Raw genomic sequence first — 12,001 nt, forward strand, 5'->3', positions numbered from 1 at the left:
TGATGATATTCAGAAGAAAGCGCGCGAGTTCAACCGCACACTGAAGGGGCGGGGCCAAGTGTCACTGTCCGGGTTTCCCACCCACGTTTTCACGGGACACAGGTGTTTCAGGTAAGAAAAATGAAACACATGTATTTTTGAAAACGTGCGCACTTAAACGCTCTATAATAATAGCATAAATATATATTGTAGCTGTTTCCAAGAAAATCTTGACCCAGTTTAACTCCTATTATTCACCGCCTACAGGATGAATAAATTCGGACTTTCCGCCTCACGACGCTTCTTTCCGCGGGATAATTAGAGGTTAGCAATCAACATTTTGCTGGTACTTCAGTCAAATTCCTACTGGGTATGCATGCTTTTCTCACCTCTTAGTGCTGCATTTATTTATAAATAAATTAATTTGTGTATATTAAGATGCAAATGTTATACTACACATGTAGTTATTAGTTATTAGACTTCTGAATTTGCAAGCTACGTTAGCGCTGACCTTATTTTGGGGAAATTTCATAGACCTCTGACCAGCCAGGTTTAAATTTTATAGTGAAAGAATATTGCGGGGAGGATAATTTTATGTTGTACGGAGCCCGGTAGGAGGTATTGGGGGGTAAAAAAAAAAAAAAAAATTGCGTTTCTTCACAATATACTTGCTGCAAAATTTGCTGGTATACTTTGCATACAGTCACGAATGTCAATTTAAAATTTCAAATATATGCACATTTAAAAGAGCCTCGGTGAAAACATGTTTATTATTATTAACTCTTTGGTGCAAAAAACTGATTGGAAATCAATTTATTCACTGCATGTTTATGTCTGTTTGTGTAAAGCTGAGATGGAACTGGAAAACAGCCCTTTAAACCATTCAGACTATCCACACACAAGACACAATCAAAACTGTCAGATGACTGATTACCCCGTGATAATAACTCCCAAATAGTGCAAATAGTTTGCTGTACTTTTATTTCTTTCCTTCTTACGGAAAGTTTCAGTTTATATCATAGGTTTGTGGTGCATTTCCTAAAGAAAAAGATATATAACTTTAGATATTTCACAAGATATTAACATACATGGAAGAAGCTTACAAAAACTTTATAGAATAGAATAGGATTACTTTATTCATCCCAGCAGGGAAATTATTTCGCAGTTACAGCAGCATAGAGACAAGACACACAACATCCACCACTGAGTAGCAATTGTAGACAAGATAAAATAAGAATAAAATATAACATGCTGTCAATATAAAAAGCAGCTTAGAGCAGACCTTGCAAGGATTCAAAATGCAGATACAGTATGTATATGTAAATATATGTACAGCAAGTGTGCCACAGTGCATTGTGCGAAATTGGACTGATTAGTGCAGAACAATGATTTAGCTTTTACTGTACAGTGAGATGGCATGTGGCAGGAAGGATTTCCTGTATCTGTCCCTACGACAGCGGAGCTGGAGCAGAATATGTGAGAAGGTGCTCCACTGTCTGTCCACTATGTGGTGGAGAGGGTGCTGTTTATTGTCCATAATAGACAGAACCTTCTTCAGTGTCCTCCTCTCCACCACAGTTTCCAGGGACTTATGTAATAACAGAAAGTACGATGACAACCGTAAGAAAGGCTTACAGTATTAAATTATGCCGCATGATCAGTACATTATTGCGAGGTAACGCAACTCAAAAAATAACTAAAATCTCCATGTCCCCTAGGGGGCTCCGTAATGTTGGATGCTTTTCATTATTCATTAAACAATGGAAGTTTTTTTTTTTTGCTCTATATTTAACAAAAACTGCAATGAGAACAATTTCTTCCCAGCCTTGGTAAGATTTAGATGTAAACTCTTGCTCTGTGTGTTTTACGTTTCACACTAATTTACACATCTGTCATCATGTGTGCATATGATTCAATTACGTATTTTTGAAACGTGTCTATTAGGTATAAGGCGCCAAAGTAATGTGAAATTATCTGTCAGTTGTCAAAATTGGTACTACTCCAGCAGTTCTTGGGCAAGAAATATTGACAGAAATATTGATCCACTCTTAACTATTCACCTAACCACTTGAGTTTATTCATACTAGTTTCAATTATACTGTAATTTTAGTGAAACTGTCTAAAAACATATCAACATGGCTCACAATTGGCCAGCAACCCAGAAATGTATTTCGACCCAAGAATGATGAGTGTTTTATAGACCAACATCATAATTTTAAAATATGTTCTTTGGTAAACTGAGGTCCAGTGTAATGATTTAAGAACGTGTGATATAATGCCTCTTCCTGGTGTTGATTCAGGTGTCTGGCAGCAGCATATTGGATAAGCTGCAGTTGCCTGATTGAATTTTTCAAATGTTTCAGTAAAGAAACTTATGCTGTAGTCTGTCCTTCTGAAAACATCATCTTGTTTCGACATGAAGCTCTTCATTCTGACTCAGTTTTTAAGGTGATAGCAAGCTGGTTTGGTAAGAGATTTTATTTCATGCTCTGTAGCCTTTAAGCCCCACTGAGTCTAGAAATGAGCAGTGCATAAATAGGAATTGAGCTCTGACTGTTTATAACCTGCGGGGGGCAGTAGTGGGCTAGAGATCTGTCAAAGCTTCCCTCAGACCAAAAACAAGAGTAAGAAAGGAGAGAAAAGCAACTCAAAATGGTTCTAAACCAGAAGTTATGTACTGTTCAGAAAAAATACAGGAACCTCATAATAAAATGATCAGAATAATGAGAACAAGTAAACAGATAAAACAAGTAAATTTAAGTAATAAAAAGTAAAAATAAGAAATGAGAGAAATCAATTAGAAGAATTATAAGAGGAACTTAGGAAATACATGTTGATTGGATTTGGAAGAAAACACTGGAGGTAACTGGGTACATACATATTGTGTATGCAGAAAGGTAAAATGAAATAAAATTCAATGAAAGAATAACATATAAATAAATATTATTATAAAAGTGTCTTGAACTTAAGTAAAACTGAGAAAAAACGGAAGACTAAATATGGATCTTTATTCGTCAGGACGATGGGACACACTGAGACAACCAAAGGCATACTGGTCAGACTAAAACTGTAATTTTTATTTATATAAAAAAAAGAAAATCAATTATTTTCCTTCCATTTAACAGATGTACACTAATTAGTAAATATAAATAGATGACACTGATGTTTGTGATTCTTGCATGATAAAATGTAAAAAGGTTTAAGGGATATAAATATTCATGCAAAGCACTGTATAAATAATTTGTAGTTTTATTTATGGGAAGTTGATTTATTGGTGGTTGAAATTTTTTTGTTTATACTGAACTCAAAATTTAATCAGAAACAGAAATATTGTTAAAACATGTATTTTAAATTAAACAGAATTATTTTTCATGGCAGATGGAATTTTGTCAGCAAATCATTTATGATTATCTGACTTCTCTCCACGTTCTGTCAGTGTATCAATTATTGAGGAGGAATTAGGTGAGGCAAAAATAAAAGCTAATTAATTTATTTGACAAAAACTGTGACTTTTCCTTTTCCCCTTTTGCAGATAGGAGCTAAAACTCAACCATAAATGGGCATTTTTGCTGTAATAATATTTCAGCCTGTCATGTGGGGGCGTTTCTTGTAAAAAATGGACGTTGCTGTGGTTTTAAACCACAGCAAATGGTTTACTTCCATTTGCAGGATCAGCCTGGATAGCTTTTTTCTTTAATGGACTTCCAATTTGAACATTTTAACCGCTATAAGGATATCAGAGAAATTGACATTGGTGGTGTAAAGATGGGACATTTCAAAGCTCTTCAGCCCCACAGTTTTGTGTCTCCAATCATTTGGTCATAAAATGTCCCAGAGGAGCCAATAAAAGTCACGAATCAGAATGAGGCTCAGTTTCTAAAACACATAAAACATCCAGTTTTCATGTCGGGCTAGCTTTACCTGTTGCAATAATGACAACTTCTCTAAACTTCACTAGACCTGGTGAATTCTGAAGCTAAGCTTTGCATTTACCAAACGAATAAAAACAGTTACATAAGGAGGATTTGAAAAAGCCACAGTGGCAGGTTTGTAAGAGACAGAAATATCAGTTATTTGATATTTCATTACTTTTGTACAAGTTTGTTCGACTTATTTTAACCTGCTAACTGCAGATTAGCTTTATGCAACTTTAAAGATCTACAAATAGAAATTTAAAGCTATAAATAATATATTAGTAATCAATTTAAAAAAGTTGGTGGGTTTGATGTCCTCTTGCATCCAAATTTCTCCTTTATCCTGTGTAAGAAATGCAAGTTCAAATGAATTAGAATATTCTAATTTGCAAAAAGTTAACATTTTAAAATTAGTAACACAAATCAAAGCTTACTTTTACCTTTAAGGTTGAATTAGGCCCTAATGAGAATCCAGTTTGTTTCCAGTTTCCCCACTATCCCAGCATGTCCCTTCAACCCACTGCAGGTGGTGGGAGACCGGAGAACTCTAGCAAACATGGCATCACTTTTGGGACTATAACCATCACTGCACAAGTCATTCTCTCCTCAAGTGTCCACGTTCTTGTAAATATTCTGTTTTGTCATGAACATAAAAGAAACCCCTACAATTTTTACTCATTTGAAAACAATTGAATTTATAATCTATTCTATGTATTCTGTACAGTATAGTCTCTATTTATTTGCTTTTGTTTTTTAATTTGTTGATATGCATTGGTGTGTTTTCAGTTGGCCTTTAAGTACAAAGAGCAAGAATATTTTTCCTTTTCTTTTTTCTTTTTTTGTTTCAGTCCACCACAGTACCTTTCATTCATAGTCTAAGGTTGAAATTTGTTTCTCCAAATTTTCTTAGGTTTTTGTACATTCTACATGAGTATGATGTTGTGTTAATTATCAACAAATTATATGACTATCTGTTTTATTTGCAAACAGTTAAGATGGGAATAACTTATTTTTCAAGCCTGGATAGAAGTAATAGAAATGATGAAATTAGTCTGTTTACATAACACTTTTATTTCCTTAGTGGTGCATTTGTCAGCATGTCCTGAATGAACTCAATTTCTTTTGCAGCCCGCAAGCAGCAAGTCCTGAGTAGCTGCCAAGTTTGCTTAAGCCCTGCTCAGTTTAGTATTTTTTTTTTTTAATAATCAGAACTCATGAAAAACAAGTCTGCATATGAGAGTTGATCTGGGCATTAACTGTCCTGGTTCTTCAGATATGAAACATTATTTTTCTTTAATTGAAGACAAAGTATATCTGGCTTCTGGGATGTAATTTGTGATACATTTTTGTTTTTTAACAGGATCTTCCTGTCTGTTCCCTGGTTCTGGCAGATCTGCGTAATCATGAGGCAAGTTTCCTTATGTGATTTAATTTAGAGAGTTAGCTGTGAAAAAAAGGTTTCCTTTTATTCACTTTTACAAACCTGCAATCAGTTCTTCTGCTTTAGTATTTGCTGAACATGTGTATACTGGCAAGGAGTGAGTTTGTGTGGGATACACACACACACACACACACACACGCACACACACACACACACACACACACACACACACACACACACACACACACACACACACACACACACACACACACACACACACACACACACACACACACACACACACACACACACACCCCGACAGCGAGCGAGCAGGAAGGAACCCGTATTAAGAGGGACACTTGAATGAATCAGAAGAATAGGTTTTTGCATGTCAAGCAGCTCGAGTACTAAGCTTTGAATGGACAGACAGAACCACCTTCTCCAGTTCAAATGATGCAAACCTGCACAATTGGAGGAATTTAAACACCTCTGTGTGTTTGTGTCTCATTTCTCTAACCCCTAAATCACCAGAGTTACATTTATTTGCTGTACAAGAACAGCACATAGTTTGTTCTAAAGGAAGTGGAAAGTACACAATCTAACAAGCTCTGAAAACCTTGATTAGATTTTTCAAGCAAAGCATTTCATTCGTATTATTCTGTGTTTTTATATTTCTGGAAGACAGTTCAATGTACAAGATCATATGCAGAAAAAACATATTGTTTTAATTCTAGCCAATTCTCTTCTGTCAAGAGAAATCTTGACATGTTCAAGTGAGGGATTCAGTTAAGTGGGGCTCTATGAAATCTGTGAAAGATTCATCCCGTGGCATAAAGTTCTGGTTTGGTCCACTTTTCTTTCTGCACTCCAGCTGCTTGAGAAACCATAATGTTTTCTAATAGCAGAGCTCAGTGATTGCTGGGAGTTTTGTTTTGGTGTCACTTGTTGAAGTTGCTCTTCGGAACATTGCATTGCACACTTGGTTCCACACATGAACATTGTTCAGGTGTTTATTGGTAAAACCGCTCTGTATTTGTTTGGTACATGTGTGTACCGAATTGTCAGAGCTGCATCGGGTATTTTTCGTAAGAATACGCAGGGTTTCCCCCAGAAAGTCTGCTAAGCCCGGTAGTAGGTGCGCTGGGCAGTCCACCAGCGGCCCACCATGTTTTTATGTTAAAAATATGAAATGTTACAAAAACTTGTAGGTGCATGAGCAGGCATCATAATTTGGAAATGGTAGCGTGTGATGCTAACAGGCAGGTGGAACTGGTTCACACCCAGTTCAATTCGTCAATTACAAACCTAGCTTAATCAGTCTTTACTGTCACTGTTAAAGATGTATTAAAAAACCCCTTCATTTTAAATAAATGGGGGAAGTGTGTGTGTCAAAAGGGGCCTGCCAGGCTTATAATGCACTGCTGGAAATCCTGACTATCTGTACCAATCAGGAAAATCACGATCCGGTACGTACATGGGTTGTAAAATCATGGTTTGATATGTTTTAATAAAGATAAAGGAATACTTGTATATATTTTTTTACATTATTCAACAGTGAACCCAGAACATTAACCTTTCTACCACTAAATTGATTTTATTAATACATCCTACCACACTACATAATGAGTGATTTAGAAATAACAAGAGACGTAGTTTCACATGAAAATGATTATTGTTTTAAAGAATTTTTTTATTAACCCTTTGCTGACAGTTGGTCTTAAGCAACTCACTTCAGATTAGTTTTGATATATAATCCAGTGTTGCAGTCGAACCTCAGTGTATCATAGACGTGCACCTGATGGGAAACCCCCTCCTGACGATAGACGAACTGCCTTGTGTGATCTCATATCTGCTGCTAGAAGTACTTCCTACACTTAGGGCTGGTTGAATACTACAGGTCACTGGGTATTTATCTCTGTAGCAGTGATGTTTACGGTTGGTGTGACGTCGTGGGTGACTAATTAAGTCCAGTGTAGAGCAAGTTAAGTATCCTAAACTGTTCAAAATCCCTAAGACAAAGCAACGGTTTGCTCCACCTTTCCTTCTATTAATAATTAAGTTATTTAAACAAACAAGCATACAATTTAATTACTTAAAGGCGAATCCCGAGAGGAACTGAGAGTGAACGTTCAAAGTACTATTAAGCAATTAAAGATAAAGTTTGATCAAAAGAAGGGCTGCACAATATACCTCAAATACTTTGTCATCGACAATATCAGTATGTCCAATATTCTCATCGCAAAGGACCGTTTGGAGGGCAATGAGGCTAATATATTCCAAGTGTTATGAACTTGCATTTTTCATGCTAATGTAGTATTTAGCCAGTTGGACGGTCTTATGGCAGAAGATGTTCACACCAGACACTAATGGCACTGCTAAAGGTCAGAGAGTGATGGAAATGCATGAGAAAGAGAGGAAAGAAGAAAATAGGCATATGTGGCAACTTATCTCATTATTGCAATCTTGACTAATATTATCATAAGATTTTCTAATATTATGCAGCCCTAACAGTAATAATAAAAACATGCAGAGATAAGATGGCATGAGAGCAGCATGTCGTAATGTGCTATTCAAGTTATCTGTTGAAACCTTCTGTATTTTTTTCATGTCACAATGTATACTCTATTTGAAAAAATGGCAATGTTAGATGCAGCCCTAATCAAAACTATCTATCGATGCCTCTCTCTAAAACTAAGGGCGTTTAAGAGTATGTATGGAGTTAATACAAGTATTGGTATTTTTTACACTAAATTCACGATCATGATATTATCACCGTGTCACCAGGGCAAAGAACATTTCTAATCCGTTTTAAAAACTTGTCAAACACATTGCATATTTAAGACACAGATTGCTATTCTGAACAGACAAAGAAACAAAGAACACTTTTTAACTCTTTTTTTTGTCTAACTCAAAATAATTATGAGCCATAGAAAATCAAAAATAGCACTGGTACACCAGGTTGAAAGTCAAGGAGAAAAAGTATGTTTTTTAAAAAGTTTTAAAAACAGGAAGCGATGGAGCCTGTCTGACGTGTAGCGGCAACTTGTTCCACGTTTTAGGAGCCAAAACTGCAAAGGCTCTGTTTCCTCTGGATTTGCAAAATGTCAGTGAACACCATGAGGTCAGTTGATCTAAGAGCACACAATGACATTTAAAGGTGAAGCAGATCAGACAAATAAGAAGGGGCAAGACCATGTAACGAATTAAATAAATAAATAAAATCTGAAGTGGATTATCTGGGAAGTTGTAACTACATGTATGTGCTTTCATTTGCTTGTACAAGTTAAAAATTGAGCTTTTTTTTTTACCAGCTCTATATGTGAGAGGAAAGCTTGGTTAACTTCAATCAAAAGACCGTTACAATAATCCAGACATGATGTGATAACAGCATGAATCACTGTCGCGAGGTGGCGTCCTATGCAGAGACACAGCCGCCTCAACTAAAAGAAAGAAACTTAACCACTGACATGTGAGCCAGATGTTAGGCTGAGGTCCATTTCACACCTACACTTGTGATGCTGGACTTTTTGTGATCCTGGGAGTCAAACGAAGGGGTACAGCTGGAGTCGTTGGATGACATAGACTCCTGTCAGAGTACATTTTTCCTTTCCTCCTATCAGAGATGTAGGAGGAATCTCAATGTTCCTCCTGCCATTGAGAGCTGCCAAATGGTTTAAGCACAATTAAAACATTGTTCCCAGAATCCATTGCTAAAGATATGTCATTAAAAACCCTTAAAACGGCATTTCTGTGATATGTTTTAAACCCAGATGAGAAACGCTTTATATATGGACAGATATAGATTTATTCAAAAATCCCTTCAACTCCAATTTTTTCCAATATTTTGTACAAAATGGTAACTAAAAATCAAAATATTGACATATATTACTTCAATGTAGATGTTGAGTGTTGAGCATTTTTATAAGGAAAGAGGGAATATAAGTATAAAGGGGAAATAAAATGCATGAATTTGGAAAATGTAATTTTTATTCTGGTGACTGTTTATAAAGGAAAGTTAAAGTTTTGAAGTTACATATTTATTTGGCTAAATCCAATATGGAATATCATCTGTAATATAGTTGTCAATGTATTTAAAAATATATATTGTGATATAATTTTTTGGCAGTGTACCTCTGATTGAGCCATTCACTGACTTAGTAAGACCAAAGGGGTCCAATAAATCTAAAAGGTTCTTCACTAGAAGCTTTCCAGAGCAACACATAACATAAAATATCCCAAAATTAATTTGTGTTCATATTTTGGTGTAAAATTTCCAAAGCAGTCACAATAGTTTCATAGAAAGTCTTTGTGTTACTGGGATAATGTTGTTTTTCATTGGACAAGAGGTGGGTCACCAGTCCAACATAGCACACACACATCTATTCTCTCAACAACAGAGATATTTGTTGTTTTTAATTTATTTGGCTTATTCAGCATCATATTGGTGCAGATTGCTGTTACACCCATCCAGCTTTCAAGTGTTTCAGAAACCAAAGATCACTCATGTAGCTTATTTGAAAAAAAATCCTTCTTTAGAAATATTGACTGTGGAAGCTAACGTTAGCTTTGGGGACGTCTGTGCTGCTGCAACATGTTTAGCGCTGAGATGCTATTTTAGGCTTGAAGAGCTTCGCTGACTTCGGCTAACTCCTTTTAGCACAATGTGCACACAACGGGTCTTTTCTGGCGTCCCATCAAATCATTTTTTGAAGCATAAATTAACATCCAGTGGGCCAAGAGAAGCAGCTTTGTCATCCATTGTTGTTTGCAGATGTGCATCAGTTTTATGGGCGTACCAGAAACACCTGAGTGCGAAGGTTCTGGTTAAAACCTTTTATATGGATTAACAAAAAGTAATTAGAAGGGTTAAAATTTTCAACACATTGCAATCTTTATCATTAATTAATTGAAATTACACCACCAGAATCAGTGTAGCTAAACAAAGGTAGCTGGTTATGGAATTTAACCATTACTGGAATCTATATCTTTAAGCCAGTATGTTTAATTAAGATTAGTTTTAATGCCCAACATTTAAAATGTCCATTTATAATGTATAAACATCAGCCTTTCTATCAGGCCAGAAAAATAGTTTGATAGAAACGAAAAATATAACCACATTAAAAGAAACGTCAAAATAAAACAATGCAAAACAGTCCCTCTTCTTTAGTTGTTCACACTGACTTCTCAGCCATCATTACATCATTAATCTGACACCGAATATATAATACTGAAAAGCATCACAGACTCTATTCAACATATCGCTTCTCCCTATAGTTGCGTAATTGGCCTGTTCTTGTTGATGTGAGTTATTAAGTAGGTAAAAAGAACATTCAGTAATGTTCCCGAACCCTTCAACGGAGCGATTGTGTCGGAGGGAAGGCTTGTATTATGTGAAGGTAACAGCAGCCGGTGGAATGCTGGTTGTGATGAGGTGTAAGTGTCTGACAGAATTATCTCTGTCAAGTGGCTCTCTGACCACAGTTACATGATCTCATGAGGAACCCCCCCTCACCCCTCATCCTCCACTCAACACACACAGATATATATACGTATATAATTATATACAGACACGGTCACAGTTAGAGCTGCAAGCCGCTCACACACACTACATCTGACCTAAAGGTCAAGGTGCACTGACTCCAGGGTTTGTCTGACTGGGCCTCTCTTTGCATTCCAGTGCCTGGAGGAGGGGGGTTGGAGCAGCCAGGCTTATTACCGGAGCGAGAGAAAGAGTGAGAGAAAGAGGGAGGGAGAAGGGGAAGGGTGGGGGTGGGGGGGGCTGAAAGAAGCTGGAAGATATTATGGACTATTTCCTTGCCTAGAAGCCCAGCGCTTGTTCCCTCCCACTCAGTCGGCAAGTTTTACAACAAAAGTGGAGAAAACGCTGAAAACTTGAACCTGCTGCTCTCCTCCGGCTGCCTCGGCCTTCCTAGCGGCTCGCTTGTTTTCTTTCCCCGCCGCTGCCTGCGCATGTTTCTCACTCGCTTGCTCCCACCCTCCCTCTGCCTCCTTCTCTGGGCTGCATGTAAGGAGATCACTTTGTTTCCGTAGCCTTTTTCCGCGGTGCAGCAGACACACATGGAGAAGAGGATTGAATTTGAGGAGATACTGACAGGGTGGGAGGTGGAGTGGATTGGGGAGGGGGTGGTGGTGTTTCACAGCTGCAAGAATCCCCTCCATCTTCCCCACACCAGGGCTAATGCTCCCCTCCCTCTCCCGCTCTCTTCTCGGGGTGTTTGACTCTCCCTCTGCTGCGCTGTCTATGCTTTCTGCCTGTCGGAGGGGTGGGGGTGCCATATGGAGGCTCCGAAAAATTTAAGCGGATCGGAGATAAAGTGAGAGGAACCTTACATTTGCGAGCTCAGATGTCGGGAACTATGTGGTAAGTGCTCTTCTGTTTCTATCGAAGCACTTTTCAGAAGTTCTGTCAGTGAGAATCTCCATCTGCCTGCCCTGCTCCATAGCTAGCAAACTGGGTTTTTTAAAAAGTCTTGGACAGCTGTTTTGTTTTAGGCAAAATAATCAAACAAAACTTTTCTTTCACTTTATGTTTAAAGGTGTTTTCATCCCCTGGCTGTAAGAGGCTGTTGAGTTTGAAATTTTGAGGGTCAAGGTGGACTGATGCGGGGGGGGGGATGGAAAACGGGGCCATATGGGGGAAGGGAATGTGGTGGGGTCAAAGAGAATGGCACGGTGACTCAAAAAAACTTTTTTAGTTGTGACACTG

At 37.5% G+C, this 12,001-nt stretch overlaps 1 long non-coding RNA gene across 1 annotated transcript in view; it reads left to right on the top strand.

Moving 5' to 3' along the window:
- The first annotated feature begins 11,260 nt into the window (after nt 1-11,260).
- The window catches only part of LOC111610100, a 53,364-nt gene continuing 52,623 nt past the window's right edge, over nt 11,261-12,001 (top strand). Inside the window, exon 1 of the long non-coding RNA XR_002753492.1 lies at nt 11,261-11,656. This is a non-coding gene — a long non-coding RNA (uncharacterized LOC111610100). The remainder of the gene's footprint in view (nt 11,657-12,001) is intronic.

Source organism: Xiphophorus maculatus, chromosome 11, assembly GCF_002775205.1.
Source record: "Xiphophorus maculatus strain JP 163 A chromosome 11, X_maculatus-5.0-male, whole genome shotgun sequence".
Lineage (NCBI taxonomy): Eukaryota > Metazoa > Chordata > Actinopteri > Cyprinodontiformes > Poeciliidae > Xiphophorus > Xiphophorus maculatus.